Here is a 19,510-nt window from a genome sequence, read left to right on the forward strand (position 1 = left end):
ATAACAAAGGATAGTTTCAATCTGCCTACCTCTGGGTTATGGGTCCAGCATGCTTCCATTGCAGTACTCTGCTGCACATGTAAGTGCAAGAGATCCTGAAGCACTCACTCATCATGGGAAAGTACCAATGTGTTTATTCATTGGTTGATGGAAGAAACATCTTACAAAAACTCTCCAGATTATTGATTTTTTAATGTTTTTCTAGGAAACGTTCTAGATGTATGCTTATTAGCCTTTGTCAGTATGTACTGTTTGCAAAGTGTCTCTGTGGCGCAATCGGTTAGTGTGTTCGGCTATTAACCAAAAGGTTGGTGGTTCAATCCCACCCAGTGACGTAATTAACCTTGTGATCAGATTTTGGTGATATTTAAGTAGACAAGTCAAAATTTCAAACCTCCTCTTATGGTGTAGGGTACATGGCCTTCTCTGATGTAATCAGAGTTAGATTTGATTCAGTGATTTTATAAAAAACAGCTAGGAAGCACAATTTAGCAGTGGGTTGCAGAGAAAAAAAATATGCTGGCAGAAAAATCCAATCGAGTGATTAAACAGCTCTTCATTTTCTGGCTTTATTTTTATGCTAACAAATTTGTTCTCTGAAAAGTGTCCACAAAGCCAAGTCTCTGATTAACACCTTTGTAAGGATGGTTTTTCACCTATTACTAAATTAAACTTGCTTCATTGGAAAGGCAGCAAGATGCATCCTCATTTCAATGTCTACTGAAATAATACAAGTTGACACCAGGAAACATTAACGCCACTGCATCCTTGCTGCTTTCTCATGTGGAAGTCTGTTTAATGTGAAAACAAGGTGATATCTAATTAGCACACAGGTAAGGAATTAAGAAAATCTTTATTTAAGGGTGAAGATGTTTCTCACAAAATTGTTGACCCAATGCATCATTGAAATTCAAGCTGGAAAGATGATTTTAATATATCACTTGTACATTTTGTATTGCTCTTCTGGTGACAATGTAGTTTGTTTTTGTCAATTACCATTTTAATAATAGGGTAAAGAAAATTAAGTGGATTTTTGAAAGAAAACAATACTGTCAATATACTATTAAAACAAATTAAAATGGTAAAAGTTATTGTACTTTAAGTAAAAATAAAAGAGACAAAATATCAATCCCAGTTTTGGATTACTTTAATTAACAAAAAAAAATGCATATAGCAGAGGATAGTTTCAATCTGCCTACCTCTGGGTTATGGGCCCAGCATGCTTCCATTGCAGTACTCTGCTGCACATGTAAGTTCAAGAGATCCTGAAGCACTCACTCATCATGGGAAAGTACCAATGTGTTTCTTCGTTGGTTGATGGAAGAAACATCTTACAAAAACTCTCCAGATTATTGACTTTTTAAAGTTTTGCTAGGAAACGTTTTAGATGAATGCTTATTAGCCTTTGTCAGTATGGAAATTTGCAAAGTGTCTCTGTGGCGCAATCAGTTAGTATGTACGGCTTTTAACCAAAAGGTTGGTGGTTTAATCCCACCTAGGGACCTAATTGACCTTGTTATCAGATTTTGGTGATCTTTAAGTAGACAAGTCAAAATTTCAAACCCCCTGTTAAGGTGTAGGGTACTTGGCCTTCTCTGATGTAATCAGAGTTAGATTTGATTCAGTGATTTTATAAAAACAGCTAGGAAGCACAATTTAGCAGTGGGTTGCAGAGAAAAAAAATATGCTGGCAGAAAAATCCAATTGAGTGATTAAACAGCTCTTTATTTTCTGGCTTTATTTTTATGCTAACAAATTTGTTCTCTGAAAAGTGTCCACAAAGCCAAGTCTCTGATTAACACCTTTGTAAGGATGGTTTTTCACCTATTACTAAATTAAACTTGCTTCATTGGAAAGGCAGCAAGATGCATCCTCATTTCAATGTCTACTGAAATAATACAGGTTGACACCAGGAAACATTAACGCCACTGCATCCTTGCTGCTTTCTCATGTAAAAGTCTGTTTAATATGAAAACAAGGTGATATCTAATTAGCACACAGGTAAGGAATTAAGAAAATCTTTATTTAAGGGTGAAGATGTTTCTCACAAAATCGTTGCCCCAATGCATCATTGAAATTCAAGCTGGAAAGATGATTTTAATATATCACTTGTACATTTTGTATTGCTCTTCTGGTGACAATGTAGTTTGTTTTTGTCAATTACCATTTTAATAATAGGGTAAAGAAAATGAAGTGGATTTTTGAAAGAAAACAATACTGTCAATATACTATTAAAACAAATTAAAATGGTAAAAGTTATTGTACTTTAAGTAAAAATAAAAGAGCCAAAATATCAATCCCAGTTTTGGATTACTTTAATTAACAAAAAAAAATGCATATAGCAGAGGATAGTTTCAATCTGCCTACCTCTGGGTTATGGGCCCAGCATGCTTCCATTGCAGTACTCTGCTGCACATGTAAGTGCAAGAGATCCTGAAGCACTCACTCATCATGGGAAAGTACCAATGTGTTTCTTCGTTGGTTGATGGAAGAAACATCTTACAAAAACTCTCCAGATTATTGACTTTTTAAAGTTTTTCTAGGAAACGTTTTAGATGAATGCTTATTAGCCTTTGTCAGTATGAACTTTTGCAAAGTGTCTCTGTGGCGCAATCAGTTAGTATGTACGGCTATTAACCAAAAGGTTGGTGGTTCAATCCCACCCAGGGACCTAATTGACCTTGTTATCAGATTTTGGTGATCTTTAAGTAGACAAGTCAAATTTCATACCCCCTGTTATGGTGTAGGGTACCTGGCCTTCTCTGATGTAATCAGAGTTAGATTTGATTCAGTGATTTTATAAAAACATCTAGGAAGCACAATTTAGCAGTGGGTTGCAGAGAAAAAGAAATATGCTGGCAAAAAAATCAAATTGCGTGATTAAACAGCTCTTCATTTTCTGGCTTTATTTTTATGCTAACAAATTTGTTCTCTGAAAAGTGTCCACAAAGCCAAGTCTCTGATTAACACCTTTGTAGGGATGGTTTTTCACCTATTACTAAATTAAACTTGCTTCATTGGAAAGGCAGCAAGATGCATCCTCATTTCAATGTCTACTGAAATAATACAGGTTGACACCAGGAAACATTAACGCCACTGCATCCTTGCTGCTTTCTCATGTGGAAGTCTGTTTAATGTGAAAACAAGGTGATATCTAATTAGCACACAGGTAAGAAATTACGAAAATCTTTATTTAAGGGTGAATATGTTTCTCACAAAATTGTTGCCCCAATGCATCATTGAAATTCAAGCTGGAAAGATGATTTTAATATATCACTTGTACATTTTGTATTGCTCTTCTGGTGACAATGTAGTTTTTTTTGTCAATTACCATTTTAATAATAGGGTAAAGAAAATTAAGTGGATTTTTGAAAGAAAACTATACTGTCAATATACTATTAAAACAAATTAAAATGGTAAAAGTTATTGTACTTTAAGTAAAAATAAAAGAGCAAAAATATCAATCCCAGTTTTGATTACTTAAATTAACAAAAAAAAATGCATATAGCAAAGGATAGTTTCAATCTGCCTACCTCTGGGTTATGGGTCCAGCATGCTTCCATTGCAGTACTCTGCTGCACATGTAAGTGCAAGAGATCCTGAAGCACTCCCTCATCATGGGAAAGTACCAATGTGTTTATTCATTGGTTGATGGAAGAAACATCTTACAAAAACTCTCCAGATTATTGATTTTTTAATATTTTTCTAGGAAACGTTCTAGATGTATGCTTATTAGCCTTTGTTAGTATGTACTGTTTGCAAAGTGTCTTGGTGGCGCAATCGGTTAGTGTGTTCGGCTATTAACCAAAAGGTCGGTGGTTCAATCCCACCCAGGGACGTAATTGACCTTGTGATCAGATTTTGGTGATATTTAAGTAGACAAGTCAAAATTTCAAACCCCCTCTTATTGTGTAGGGTACCTGGCCTTCTCTGATGTAATCAGAGTTAGATTTGATTCAGTGATTTTATAAAAAACAGCTAGGAAGCACAATTTAGCAGTGGGTTGCAGAGAAAAAAAATATGCTGGCAGAAAAATCCAATTGAGTGATTAAACAGCTCTTCATTTTCTGGAATTTATTTTTATGCTAACAAATTTGTTCTCTGAAAAGTGTCCACAAAGCCAAGTCTCTGATTAACACCTTTGTAAGGATGGTTTTTCACCTATTACTAAATTAAACTTGCTTCATTGGAAAGGCAGCAAGATGCATCCTCATTTCAATGTCTACTGAAATAATACAGGTTGACACCAGGAAACATTAACGCCACTGCATCTTTGCTGCTTTCTCACATGGAAGTCTGTTTAATGTGAAAACAAGGTGATATCTAATTAGCACACAGGTAAGGAATTACGAAAATCTTTATTTAAGGGTGAAGATGTTTCTCACAAAATTGTTGCCCCAATGCATCATTGAAATTCAAGCTGGAAAGATGATTTTAATATATCACTTGTACATTTTGTATTGCTCTTCTGGTGACAATGTAGTTTTTTTGTCAATTACCATTTTAATAACAGGGTAAAGAAAATTAAGTGGATTTTTGAAAGAAAACTATACTGTCAATATACTATTAAAACAAATTAAAATGGTAAAAGTTATTGTACTTTAAGTAAAAATAAAAGAGCAAAAATATCAATCCCAGTTTTGATTACTTAAATTAACAAAAAAAATGCATATAGCAAAGGATAGTTTCAATCTGCCTACCTCTGGGTTATGGGTCCAGCATGCTTCCATTGCAGTACTCTGCTGCCCATGTAAGTGCAAGAGATCCTGAAGCACTCACTCATCATGGGAAAGTACCAATGTGTTTATTCGTTGGTTGATGGAAGAAACATCTTACAAAAACTCTCCAGATTATTGATTTTTTAATGTTTTTCTAGGAAACGTTCTAGATGTATGCTTATTAGCCTTTGTCAGTATGTACTTTTTGCAAAGTGTCTCTGTGGCGCAATCGGTTAGTGTGTTTGGCTGTTAACCAAAAGGTTGGTGGTTCAATCCCACCCAGGGACGTAATTAACCTTGTGATCAGATTTTGGTGATATTTAAGTAGACAAGTCAAAATTTCAAACCTCCTCTTATGGTGTAGGGTACATGGCCTTCTCTGATGTAATCAGAGTTAGATTTGATTCAGTGATTTTATAAAAAACAGCTAGGAAGCACAATTTAGCAGTGGGTTGCAGAGAAAAAAAATATGCTGGCAGAAAAATCCAATCGAGTGATTAAACAGCTCTTCATTTTCTGGCTTTATTTTTATGCTAACAAATTTGTTCTCTGAAAAGTGTCCACAAAGCCAAGTCTCTGATTAACACCTTTGTAAGGATGGTTTTTCACCTATTACTAAATTAAACTTGCTTCATTGGAAAGGCAGCAAGATGCATCCTCATTTCAATGTCTACTGAAATAATACAAGTTGACACCAGGAAACATTAACGCCACTGCATCCTTGCTGCTTTCTCATGTGGAAGTCTGTTTAATGTGAAAACAAGGTGATATCTAATTAGCACACAGGTAAGGAATTAAGAAAATCTTTATTTAAGGGTGAAGATGTTTCTCACAAAATTGTTGACCCAATGCATCATTGAAATTCAAGCTGGAAAGATGATTTTAATATATCACTTGTACATTTTGTATTGCTCTTCTGGTGACAATGTAGTTTGTTTTTGTCAATTACCATTTTAATAATAGGGTAAAGAAAATGAAGTGGATTTTTGAAAGAAAACAATACTGTCAATATACTATTAAAACAAATTAAAATGGTAAAAGTTATTGTACTTTAAGTAAAAATAAAAGAGACAAAATATCAATCCCAGTTTTGGATTACTTTAATTAACAAAAAAAAATGCATATAGCAGAGGATAGTTTCAATCTGCCTACCTCTGGGTTATGGGCCCAGCATGCTTCCATTGCAGTACTCTGCTGCACATGTAAGTGCAAGAGATCCTGAAGCACTCACTCATCATGGGAAAGTACCAATGTGTTTCTTCGTTGGTTGATGGAAGAAACATCTTACAAAAACTCTCCAGATTATTGACATTTTAAAGTTTTTCTAGGAAACGTTTTAGATGAATGCTTATTAGCCTTTGTCAGTATGGAAATTTGCAAAGTGTCTCTGTGGCGCAATCAGTTAGTATGTATGGCTTTTAACCAAAAGGTTGGTGGTTTAATCCCACCCAGGGACCTAATTGACCTTGTTATCAGATTTTGGTGATCTTTAAGTAGAGAAGTCAAAATTTCAAACCCCCTGTTATGGTGTAGGGTACTTGGCCTTCTCTGATGTAATCAGAGTTAGATTTGATTCAGTGATTTTATAAAAACAGCTAGGAAGCACAATTTAGCAGTGGGTTGCAGAGAAAAAAAATATGCTGGCAGAAAAATCCAATTGAGTGATTAAACAGCTCTTTATTTTCTTGCTTTATTTTTATGCTAACAAATTTGTTCTCTGAAAAGTGTCCACAAAGCCAAGTCTCTGATTAACACCTTTGTAAGGATGGTTTTTCACCTATTACTAAATTAAACTTGCTTCATTGGAAAGGCAGCAAGATGCATCCTCATTTCAATGTCTACTGAAATAATACAGGTTGACACCAGGAAACATTAACGCCACTGCATCCTTGCTGCTTTCTCATGTAAAAGTCTGTTTAATATGAAAACAAGGTGATATCTAATTAGCACACAGGTAAGGAATTAAGAAAATCTTTATTTAAGGGTGAAGATGTTTCTCACAAAATCGTTGCCCCAATGCATCATTGAAATTCAAGCTGGAAAGATGATTTTAATATATCACTTGTACATTTTGTATTGCTCTTCTGGTGACAATGTAGTTTTTTTTGTCAATTACCATTTTAATAATAGGGTAAAGAAAATTAAGTGGATTTTTGAAAGAAAACTATACTGTCAATATACTATTAAAACAAATTAAAATGGTAAAAGTTATTGTACTTTAAGTAAAAATAAAAGAGCAAAAATATCAATCCCAGTTTTGATTACTTAAATTAACAAAAAAAATGCATATAGCAAAGGATAGTTTCAATCTGCCTACCTCTGGGTTATGGGTCCAGCATGCTTCCATTGCAGTACTCTGCTGCACATGTAAGTGCAAGAGATCCTGAAGCACTCACTCATCATGGGAAAGTACCAATGTGTTTATTCATTGGTTGATGGAAGAAACATCTTACAAAAACTCTCCAGATTATTGATTTTTTAATATTTTTCTAGGAAACGTTCTAGATGTATGCTTATTAGCCTTTGTCAGTATGTACTGTTTACAAAGTGTCTCGGTGGCGCAATCGGTTAGTGTGTTCGGCTATAAACCAAAAGGTTGGTGGTTCAATCCCACCCAGGGACGTAATTGACCTTGTGATCAGATTTTGGTGATATTTAAGTAGACAAGTCAAAATTTCAAACCCCCTCTTATTGTGTAGGGTACCTGGCCTTCTCTGATGTAATCAGAGTTAGATTTGATTCAGTGATTTTATAAAAAACAGCTAGGAAGCACAATTTAGCAGTGGGTTGCAGAGAAAAAAAATATGCTGGCAGAAAAATCCAATCGAGTGATTAAACAGCTCTTCATTTTCTGGCTTTATTTTTATGCTAACAAATTTGTTCTCTGAAAAGTGTCCACAAAGCCAAGTCTCTGATTAACACCTTTGTAAGGATGGTTTTTCACCTATTACTAAATTAAACTTGCTTCATTGGAAAGGCAGCAAGATGCATCCTCATTTCAATGTCTACTGAAATAATACAAGTTGACACCAGGAAACATTAACGCCACTGCATCCTTGCTGCTTTCTCATGTGGAAGTCTGTTTAATGTGAAAACAAGGTGATATCTAATTAGCACACAGGTAAGGAATTAAGAAAATCTTTATTTAAGGGTGAAGATGTTTCTCACAAAATTGTTGACCCAATGCAACATTGAAATTCAAGCTGGAAAGATGATTTTAATATATCACTTGTACATTTTGTATTGCTCTTCTGGTGACAATGTAGTTTGTTTTTGTCAATTACCATTTTAATAATAGGGTAAAGAAAATGAAGTGGATTTTTGAAAGAAAACAATACTGTCAATATACTATTAAAACAAATTAAAATGGTAAAAGTTATTGTACTTTAAGTAAAAATAAAAGAGACAAAATATCAATCCCAGTTTTGGATTACTTTAATTAACAAACAAAAAAATGCATATAGCAGAGGATAGTTTCAATCTGCCTACCTCTGGGTTATGGGCCCAGCATGCTTCCATTGCAGTACTCTGCTGCACATGTAAGTTCAAGAGATCCTGAAGCACTCACTCATCATGGGAAAGTACCAATGTGTTTCTTCGTTGGTTGATGGAAGAAACATCTTACAAAAACTCTCCAGATTATTGACTTTTTAAAGTTTTTCTAGGAAACGTTTTAGATGAATGCTTATTAGCCTTTGTCAGTATGGACTTTTGCAAAGTGTCTCTGTGGCGCAATCAGTTAGTATGTACGGCTATTAACCAAAAGGTTGGTGGTTCAATCCCACCCAGGGACCTAATTGACCTTGTTATCAGATTTTGGTGATCTTTAAGTAGACAAGTCAAAATTTCAAACCCCCTGTTATGGTGTAGGGTACCTGGCCTTCTCTGATGTAATCAGAGTTAGATTTGATTCAGTGATTTTATAAAAACAGCTAGGAAGCACAATTTAGCAGTGGGTTGCAGAGAAAAAAAATATGCTGGCAGAAAAATCCAATTGAGTGATTAAACAGCTCTTTATTTTCTGGCTTTATTTTTATGCTAACAAATTTGTTCTCTGAAAAGTGTCCACAAAGCCAAGTCTCTGATTAACACCTTTGTAGGGATGGTTTTTCACCTATTACTAAATTAAACTTGCTTCATTGGAAAGGCAGCAAGATGTATCCTCATTTCAATGTCTACTGAAATAATACAGGTTGACACCAGGAAACATTAACGCCACTGCATTCTTGCTGCTTTCTCATGTGGAAGTCTGTTTAATGTGAAAACAAGGTGGTATCTAATTAGCACACAGGTAAGGAATTACGAAAATCTTTATTTAAGGGTGAAGATGTTTCTCACAAAATTGTTGCCCCAATGCATCATTGAAATTCAAGCTGGAAAGATGATTTTAATATATCACTTGTACATTTTGTATTGCTCTTCTGGTGACAATGTAGTTTTTTTGTCAATTACCATTTTAATAACAGGGTAAAGAAAATTAAGTGGATTTTTGATAGAAAACTATACTGTCAATATACTATTAAAACAAATTAAAATGGTAAAAGTTATTGTACTTTAAGTAAAAATAAAAGAGCCAAAATATCAATCCCAGTTTTGGATTACTTTAATTAACAAACAAAAAAATGCATATAGCAGAGGATAGTTTCAATCTGCCTACCTCTGGGTTATGGGCCCAGCATACTTCCATTGCAGTACTCTGCTGCACATGTAAGTGCAAGAGATCCTGAAGCACTCACTCATCATGGGAAAGTACCAATGTGTTTCTTCGTTGGTTGATGGAAGAAACATCTTACAAAAACTCTCCAGATTATTGACTTTTTAAAGTTTTTCTAGGAAACGTTTTAGATGAATGCTTATTAGCCTTTGTCAGTATGGACTTTTGCAAAGTGTCTCTGTGGTGCAATCGGTTAGTGTGTTTGGCTATTAACCAAAAGGTTGGTGGTTCAATCCCACCCAGGGACATAATTAACCTTGTGATCAGATTTTGGTGATATTTAAGTAGACAAGTCAAAATTTCAAACCTCATCTTATGGTGTAGGGTACATGGCCTTCTCTGATGTAATCAGAGTTAGATTTGATTCAGTGATTTTATAAAAAACAGCTAGGAAGCACAATTTAGCAGTGGGTTGCAGAGAAAAAAAATATGCTGGCAGAAAAATCCAATCGAGTGATTAAACAGCTCTTCATTTTCTGGCTTTATTTTTATGCTAACAAATTTGTTCTCTGAAAAGTGTCCACAAAGCCAAGTCTCTGATTAACACCTTTGTAAGGATGGTTTTTCACCTATTACTAAATTAAACTTGCTTCATTGGAAAGGCAGCAAGATGCATCCTCATTTCAATGTCTACTGAAATAATACAAGTTGACACCAGGAAACATTAACGCCACTGCATCCTTGCTGCTTTCTCATGTGGAAGTCTGTTTAATGTGAAAACAAGGTGATATCTAATTAGCACACAGGTAAGGAATTAAGAAAATCTTTATTTAAGGGTGAAGATGTTTCTCACAAAATTGTTGCCCCAATGCATCATTGAAATTCAAGCTGGAAAGATGATTTTAATATATCACTTGTACATTTTGTATTGCTCTTCTGGTGACAATGTAGTTTTTTTGTCAATTACCATTTTAATAACAGGGTAAAGAAAATTAAGTGGATTTTTGATAGAAAACTATACTGTCAATATACTATTAAAACAAATTAAAATGGTAAAAGTTATTGTACTTTAAGTAAAAATAAAAGAGCCAAAATATCAATCCCAGTTTTGGATTACTTTAATTAACAAACAAAAAAATGCATATAGCAGAGGATAGTTTCAATCTGCCTACCTCTGGGTTATGGGCCCAGCATACTTCCATTGCAGTACTCTGCTGCACATGTAAGTGCAAGAGATCCTGAAGCACTCACTCATCATGGGAAAGTACCAATGTGTTTCTTCGTTGGTTGATGGAAGAAACATCTTACAAAAACTCTCCAGATTATTGACTTTTTAAAGTTTTTCTAGGAAACGTTTTAGATGAATGCTTATTAGCCTTTGTCAGTATGGACTTTTGCAAAGTGTCTCTGTGGTGCAATCGGTTAGTGTGTTTGGCTATTAACCAAAAGGTTGGTGGTTCAATCCCACCCAGGGACATAATTAACCTTGTGATCAGATTTTGGTGATATTTAAGTAGACAAGTCAAAATTTCAAACCTCATCTTATGGTGTAGGGTACATGGCCTTCTCTGATGTAATCAGAGTTAGATTTGATTCAGTGATTTTATAAAAAACAGCTAGGAAGCACAATTTAGCAGTGGGTTGCAGAGAAAAAAAATATGCTGGCAGAAAAATCCAATCGAGTGATTAAACAGCTCTTCATTTTCTGGCTTTATTTTTATGCTAACAAATTTGTTCTCTGAAAAGTGTCCACAAAGCCAAGTCTCTGATTAACACCTTTGTAAGGATGGTTTTTCACCTATTACTAAATTAAACTTGCTTCATTGGAAAGGCAGCAAGATGCATCCTCATTTCAATGTCTACTGAAATAATACAAGTTGACACCAGGAAACATTAACGCCACTGCATCCTTGCTGCTTTCTCATGTGGAAGTCTGTTTAATGTGAAAACAAGGTGATATCTAATTAGCACACAGGTAAGGAATTAAGAAAATCTTTATTTAAGGGTGAAGATGTTTCTCACAAAATTGTTGACCCAATGCAACATTGAAATTCAAGCTGGAAAGATGATTTTAATATATCACTTGTACATTTTGTATTGCTCTTCTGGTGACAATGTAGTTTGTTTTTGTCAATTACCATTTTAATAATAGGGTAAAGAAAATGAAGTGGATTTTTGAAAGAAAACAATACTGTCAATATACTATTAAAACAAATTAAAATGGTAAAAGTTATTGTACTTTAAGTAAAAATAAAAGAGACAAAATATCAATCCCAGTTTTGGATTACTTTAATTAACAAAAAAAAAATGCATATAGCAGAGGATAGTTTCAATCTGCCTACCTCTGGGTTATGGGCCCAGCATGCTTCCATTGCAGTACTCTGCTGCACATGTAAGTTCAAGAGATCCTGAAGCACTCACTCATCATGGGAAAGTACCAATGTGTTTCTTCGTTGGTTGATGGAAGAAACATCTTACAAAAACTCTCCAGATTATTGACTTTTTAAAGTTTTTCTAGGAAACGTTTTAGATGAATGCTTATTAGCCTTTGTCAGTATGGACTTTTGCAAAGTGTCTCTGTGGCGCAATCAGTTAGTATGTACGGCTATTAACCAAAAGGTTGGTGGTTCAATCCCACCCAGGGACCTAATTGACCTTGTTATCAGATTTTGGTGATCTTTAAGTAGACAAGTCAAAATTTCAAACCCCCTGTTATGGTGTAGGGTACCTGGCCTTCTCTGATGTAATCAGAGTTAGATTTGATTCAGTGATTTTATAAAAACAGCTAGGAAGCACAATTTAGCAGTGGGTTGCAGAGAAAAAAAATATGCTGGCAGAAAAATCCAATTGAGTGATTAAACAGCTCTTTATTTTCTGGCTTTATTTTTATGCTAACAAATTTGTTCTCTGAAAAGTGTCCACAAAGCCAAGTCTCTGATTAACACCTTTGTAGGGATGGTTTTTCACCTATTACTAAATTAAACTTGCTTCATTGGAAAGGCAGCAAGATGTATCCTCATTTCAATGTCTACTGAAATAATACAGGTTGACACCAGGAAACATTAACGCCACTGCATCCTTGCTGCTTTCTCATGTGGAAGTCTGTTTAATGTGAAAACAAGGTGGTATCTAATTAGCACACAGGTAAGGAATTACGAAAATCTTTATTTAAGGGTGAAGATGTTTCTCACAAAATTGTTGCCCCAATGCATCATTGAAATTCAAGCTGGAAAGATGATTTTAATATATCACTTGTACATTTTGTATTGCTCTTCTGGTGACAATGTAGTTTTTTTGTCAATTACCATTTTAATAACAGGGTAAAGAAAATTAAGTGGATTTTTGATAGAAAACTATACTGTCAATATACTATTAAAACAAATTAAAATGGTAAAAGTTATTGTACTTTAAGTAAAAATAAAAGAGCCAAAATATCAATCCCAGTTTTGGATTACTTTAATTAACAAACAAAAAAATGCATATAGCAGAGGATAGTTTCAATCTGCCTACCTCTGGGTTATGGGCCCAGCATACTTCCATTGCAGTACTCTGCTGCACATGTAAGTGCAAGAGATCCTGAAGCACTCACTCATCATGGGAAAGTACCAATGTGTTTCTTCGTTGGTTGATGGAAGAAACATCTTACAAAAACTCTCCAGATTATTGACTTTTTAAAGTTTTTCTAGGAAACGTTTTAGATGAATGCTTATTAGCCTTTGTCAGTATGGACTTTTGCAAAGTGTCTCTGTGGTGCAATCGGTTAGTGTGTTTGGCTATTAACCAAAAGGTTGGTGGTTCAATCCCACCCAGGGACATAATTAACCTTGTGATCAGATTTTGGTGATATTTAAGTAGACAAGTCAAAATTTCAAACCTCATCTTATGATGTAGGGTACATGGCCTTCTCTGATGTAATCAGAGTTAGATTTGATTCAGTGATTTTATAAAAAACAGCTAGGAAGCACAATTTAGCAGTGGGTTGCAGAGAAAAAAAATATGCTGGCAGAAAAATCCAATCGAGTGATTAAACAGCTCTTCATTTTCTGGCTTTATTTTTATGCTAACAAATTTGTTCTCTGAAAAGTGTCCACAAAGCCAAGTCTCTGATTAACACCTTTGTAAGGATGGTTTTTCACCTATTACTAAATTAAACTTGCTTCATTGGAAAGGCAGCAAGATGCATCCTCATTTCAATGTCTACTGAAATAATACAAGTTGACACCAGGAAACATTAACGCCACTGCATCCTTGCTGCTTTCTCATGTGGAAGTCTGTTTAATGTGAAAACAAGGTGATATCTAATTAGCACACAGGTAAGGAATTAAGAAAATCTTTATTTAAGGGTGAAGATGTTTCTCACAAAATTGTTGCCCCAATGCATCATTGAAATTCAAGCTGGAAAGATGATTTTAATATATCACTTGTACATTTTGTATTGCTCTTCTGGTGACAATGTAGTTTTTTTGTCAATTACCATTTTAATAACAGGGTAAAGAAAATTAAGTGGATTTTTGATAGAAAACTATACTGTCAATATACTATTAAAACAAATTAAAATGGTAAAAGTTATTGTACTTTAAGTAAAAATAAAAGAGCCAAAATATCAATCCCAGTTTTGGATTACTTTAATTAACAAACAAAAAAATGCATATAGCAGAGGATAGTTTCAATCTGCCTACCTCTGGGTTATGGGCCCAGCATACTTCCATTGCAGTACTCTGCTGCACATGTAAGTGCAAGAGATCCTGAAGCACTCACTCATCATGGGAAAGTACCAATGTGTTTCTTCGTTGGTTGATGGAAGAAACATCTTACAAAAACTCTCCAGATTATTGACTTTTTAAAGTTTTTCTAGGAAACGTTTTAGATGAATGCTTATTAGCCTTTGTCAGTATGGACTTTTGCAAAGTGTCTCTGTGGTGCAATCGGTTAGTGTGTTTGGCTATTAACCAAAAGGTTGGTGGTTCAATCCCACCCAGGGACATAATTAACCTTGTGATCAGATTTTGGTGATATTTAAGTAGACAAGTCAAAATTTCAAACCTCATCTTATGGTGTAGGGTACATGGCCTTCTCTGATGTAATCAGAGTTAGATTTGATTCAGTGATTTTATAAAAAACAGCTAGGAAGCACAATTTAGCAGTGGGTTGCAGAGAAAAAAAATATGCTGGCAGAAAAATCCAATCGAGTGATTAAACAGCTCTTCATTTTCTGGCTTTATTTTTATGCTAACAAATTTGTTCTCTGAAAAGTGTCCACAAAGCCAAGTCTCTGATTAACACCTTTGTAAGGATGGTTTTTCACCTATTACTAAATTAAACTTGCTTCATTGGAAAGGCAGCAAGATGCATCCTCATTTCAATGTCTACTGAAATAATACAAGTTGACACCAGGAAACATTAACGCCACTGCATCCTTGCTGCTTTCTCATGTGGAAGTCTGTTTAATGTGAAAACAAGGTGATATCTAATTAGCACACAGGTAAGGAATTAAGAAAATCTTTATTTAAGGGTGAAGATGTTTCTCACAAAATTGTTGACCCAATGCAACATTGAAATTCAAGCTGGAAAGATGATTTTAATATATCACTTGTACATTTTGTATTGCTCTTCTGGTGACAATGTAGTTTGTTTTTGTCAATTACCATTTTAATAATAGGGTAAAGAAAATGAAGTGGATTTTTGAAAGAAAACAATACTGTCAATATACTATTAAAACAAATTAAAATGGTAAAAGTTATTGTACTTTAAGTAAAAATAAAAGAGACAAAATATCAATCCCAGTTTTGGATTACTTTAATTAACAAAAAAAAAAAATGCATATAGCAGAGGATAGTTTCAATCTGCCTACCTCTGGGTTATGGGCCCAGCATGCTTCCATTGCAGTACTCTGCTGCACATGTAAGTTCAAGAGATCCTGAAGCACTCACTCATCATGGGAAAGTACCAATGTGTTTCTTCGTTGGTTGATGGAAGAAACATCTTACAAAAACTCTCCAGATTATTGACTTTTTAAAGTTTTTCTAGGAAACGTTTTAGATGAATGCTTATTAGCCTTTGTCAGTATGGACTTTTGCAAAGTGTCTCTGTGGCGCAATCAGTTAGTATGTACAGCTATTAACCAAAAGGTTGGTGGTTCAATCCCACCCAGGGACCTAATTGACCTTGTTATCAGATTTTGGTGATCTTTAAGTAGACAAGTCAAATTTCATATCCCCCTGTTATGGTGTAGGGTACCTGGCCTTCTCTGATGTAATCAGAGTTAGATTTGATTCAGTGATTTTATAAAAACATCTAGGAAGCACAATTTAGCAGTGGGTTGCAGAGAAAAAGAAATATGCTGGCAAAAAAATCAAATTGCGTGATTAAACAGCTCTTCATTTTCTGGCTTTATTTTTATGCTAACAAATTTGTTCTCTGAAAAGTGTCCACAAAGCCAAGTCTCTGATTAACACCTTTGTAGGGATGGTTTTTCACCTATTACTAAATTAAACTTGCTTCATTGGAAAGGCAGCAAGATGCATCCTCATTTCAATGTCTACTGAAATAATACAGGTTGACACCAGGAAACATTAACGCCACTGCATCCTTGCTGCTTTCTCATGTGGAAGTCTGTTTAATGTGAAAACAAGGTGATATCTAATTAGCACACAGGTAAGAAATTACGAAAATCTTTATTTAAGGGTGAAGATGTTTCTCACAAAATTGTTGCCCCAATGCATCATTGAAATTCAAGCTGGAAAGATGATTTTAATATATCACTTGTACATTTTGTATTGCTCTTCTGGTGACAATGTAGTTTTTTTTGTCAATTACCATTTTAATAATAGGGTAAAGAAAATTAAGTGGATTTTTGAAAGAAAACTATACTGTCAATATACTATTAAAACAAATTAAAATGGTAAAAGTTATTGTACTTTAAGTAAAAATAAAAGAGCAAAAATATCAATCCCAGTTTTGATTACTTAAATTAACAAAAAAAAATGCATATAGCAAAGGATAGTTTCAATCTGCCTACCTCTGGGTTATGGGTCCAGCATGCTTCCATTGCAGTACTCTGCTGCACATGTAAGTGCAAGAGATCCTGAAGCACTCACTCATCATGGGAAAGTACCAATGTGTTTATTCATTGGTTGATGGAAGAAACATCTTACAAAAACTCTCCAGATTATTGATTTTTTAATATTTTTCTAGGAAACGTTCTAGATGTATGCTTATTAGCCTTTGTCAGTATGTACTGTTTGCAAAGTGTCTCGGTGGCGCAATCGGTTAGTGTGTTTGGCTATTAACCAAAAGGTTGGTGGTTCAATCCCACCCAGGGATGTAATTGACCTTGTGATCAGATTTTGGTGATATTTAAGTAGACAAGTCAAAATTTCAAACCCCCTATTATTGTGTAGGGTACCTGGCCTTCTCTGATGTAATCAGAGTTAGATTTGATTCAGTGATTTTATAAAAAAACAGCTAGGAAGCACAATTTAGCAGTGGGTTGCAGAGAAAAAAAATATGCTGGCAGAAAAATCCAATTGAGTGATTAAACAGCTCTTCATTTTCTGGAATTTATTTTTATGCTAACAAATTTGTTCTCTGAAAAGTGTCCACAAAGCCAAGTCTCTGATTAACACCTTTGTAAGGATGGTTTTTCACCTATTACTAAATTAAACTTGCTTCATTGGAAAGGCAGCAAGATGCATCCTCATTTCAATGTCTACTGAAATAATACAGGTTGACACCAGGAAACATTAAAGCCACTGCATCCTTGCTGCTTTCTCATGTGGAAGTCTGTTTAATGTGAAAACAAGGTGATATCTAATTAGCACACAGGTAAGAAATTACGAAAATCTTTATTTAAGGGTGAAGATGTTTCTCACAAAATTGTTGCCCCAATGCATCATTGAAATTCAAGCTGGAAAGATGATTTTAATATATCACTTGTACATTTTGTATTGCTCTTCTGGTGACAATGTAGTTTGTTTTTGTCAATTACCATTTTAATAATAGGGTAAAGAAAATTAAGTGGATTTTTGAATGAAAACTATACTGTCAATATACTATTAAAACAAATTAAAATGGTAAAAGTTATTGTACTTTAAGTAAAAATAAAAGAGCAAAAATATCAATCCCAGTTTTGATTACTTAAATTAACAAAAAAAAATGCATATAGCAAAGGATAGTTTCAATCTGCCTACCTCTGGGTTATGGGTCCAGCATGCTTCCATTGCAGTACTCTGCTGCACATGTAAGTGCAAGAGATCCTGAAGCACTCACTCATCATGGGAAAGTACCAATGTGTTTATTCATTGGTTGATGGAAGAAACATCTTACAAAAACTCTCCAGATTATTGATTTTTTAATATTTTTCTAGGAAACGTTCTAGATGTATGCTTATTAGCCTTTGTCAGTATGTACTTTTTGCAAAGTGTCTCGGTGGCGCAATCGGTTAGTGTGTTTGGCTATTAACCAAAAGGTTGGTGGTTCAATCCCACCCAGGGACGTAATTGACCTTGTGATCAGATTTTGGTGATATTTAAGTAGACAAGTCAAAATTTCAAACCCCCTCTTATTGTGTAGGGTACCTGGCCTTCTCTGATGTAATCAGAGTTAGATTTGATTCAGTGATTTTATAAAAAAACAGCTAGGAAGCACAATTTAGCAGTGGGTTGCAGAGAAAAAAAATATGCTGGCAGAAAAATCCAATTGAGTGATTAAACAGCTCTTCATTTTCTGGAATTTATTTTTATGCTAACAAATTTGTTCTCTGAAAAGTGTCCACAAAGCCAAGTCTCTGATTAACACCTTTGTAAGGATGGTTTTTCACCTATTACTAAATTAAACTTGCTTCATTGGAAAGGCAGCAAGATGCATCCTCATTTCAATGTCTACTGAAATAATACAGGTTGACACCAGGAAACATTAAAGCCACTGCATCCTTGCTGCTTTCTCATGTGGAAGTCTGTTTAATGTGAAAACAAGGTGATATCTAATTAGCACACAGGTAAGGAATTACGAAAATCTTTATTTAAGGGTGAAGATGTTTCTCACAAAATTGTTGCCCCAATGCATCATTGAAATTCAAGCTGGAAAGATGATTTTAATATATCACTTGTACATTTTGTATTGCTCTTCTGGTGACAATGTAGTTTTTTTGTCAATTACCATTTTAATAACAGGGTAAAGAAAATTAAGTGGATTTTTGAAAGAAAACTATACTGTCAATATACTATTAAAACAAATTAAAATGGTAAAAGTTATTGTACTTTAAGTAAAAATAAAAGAGCCAAAATATCAATCCCAGTTTTGGATTACTTTAATTAACAAACAAAAAAATGCATATAGCAGAGGATAGTTTCAATCTGCCTACCTCTGGGTTATGGGCCCAGCATGCTTCCATTGCAGTACTCTGCTGCACATGTAAGTGCAAGAGATCCTGAAGCACTCACTTATCATGGGAAAGTACCAATGTGTTTCTTCGTTGGTTGATGGAAGAAACATCTTACAAAAACTCTCCAGATTATTGACTTTTTAAAGTTTTTCTAGGAAACGTTTTAGATGAATGCTTATTAGCCTTTGTCAGTATGGACTTTTGCAAAGTGTCTCTGTGGCGCAATCAGTTAGTGTGTTTGGCTATTAACCAAAAGGTTGGTGGTTCAATCCCACCCAGGGACGTAGTTAACCTTGTGATCAGATTTTGGTGATATTTAAGTAGACAAGTCAAAATTTCAAACCTCCTCTTATGGTGTAGGGTACATGGCCTTCTCTGATGTAATCAGAGTTAGATTTGATTCAGTGATTTTATAAAAAACAGCTAGGAAGCACAATTTAGCAGTGGGTTGCAGAGAAAAAAAATATGCTGGCAGAAAAATCCAATCGAGTGATTAAACAGCTCTTCATTTTCTGGCTTTATTTTTATGCTAACAAATTTGTTCTCTGAAAAGTGTCCACAAAGCCAAGTCTCTGATTAACACCTTTGTAAGGATGGTTTTTCACCTATTACTAAATTAAACTTGCTTCATTGGAAAGGCAGCAAGATGCATCCTCATTTCAATGTCTACTGAAATAATACAAGTTGACACCAGGAAACATTAACGCCACTGCATCCTTGCTGCTTTCTCATGTGGAAGTCTGTTTAATGTGAAAA

At 34.6% G+C, this 19,510-nt stretch overlaps 6 non-coding genes across 6 annotated transcripts; all 6 read left to right on the forward strand.

The window, feature by feature from the left end:
* Positions 1–4,932: 4,932 nt before the first annotated feature.
* Positions 4,933–5,006, forward strand: TRNAN-GUU (transfer RNA asparagine (anticodon GUU)). Its single transcript has one exon. It is a non-coding gene; the product is annotated as a tRNA-Asn (tRNA).
* Positions 5,007–7,267: 2,261 nt separating this feature from the next.
* On the forward strand, positions 7,268–7,341 carry TRNAY-AUA (transfer RNA tyrosine (anticodon AUA)). Its single transcript has one exon. It is a non-coding gene; the product is annotated as a tRNA-Tyr (tRNA).
* A 2,265-nt stretch (positions 7,342–9,606) lies between these two features.
* On the forward strand, positions 9,607–9,680 carry TRNAN-AUU (transfer RNA asparagine (anticodon AUU)). Its single transcript has one exon. It is a non-coding gene; the product is annotated as a tRNA-Asn (tRNA).
* Positions 9,681–10,775: 1,095 nt separating this feature from the next.
* Positions 10,776–10,849, forward strand: TRNAN-AUU (transfer RNA asparagine (anticodon AUU)). Its single transcript has one exon. It is a non-coding gene; the product is annotated as a tRNA-Asn (tRNA).
* Positions 10,850–13,113: 2,264 nt separating this feature from the next.
* Positions 13,114–13,187, forward strand: TRNAN-AUU (transfer RNA asparagine (anticodon AUU)). Its single transcript has one exon. It is a non-coding gene; the product is annotated as a tRNA-Asn (tRNA).
* A 1,095-nt stretch (positions 13,188–14,282) lies between these two features.
* Positions 14,283–14,356, forward strand: TRNAN-AUU (transfer RNA asparagine (anticodon AUU)). Its single transcript has one exon. It is a non-coding gene; the product is annotated as a tRNA-Asn (tRNA).
* The last annotated feature ends 5,154 nt before the right edge of the window (positions 14,357–19,510 follow it).

Source organism: Pseudophryne corroboree, unplaced genomic scaffold (assembly GCF_028390025.1).
Source record: "Pseudophryne corroboree isolate aPseCor3 unplaced genomic scaffold, aPseCor3.hap2 scaffold_724, whole genome shotgun sequence".
NCBI lineage: Eukaryota > Metazoa > Chordata > Amphibia > Anura > Myobatrachidae > Pseudophryne > Pseudophryne corroboree.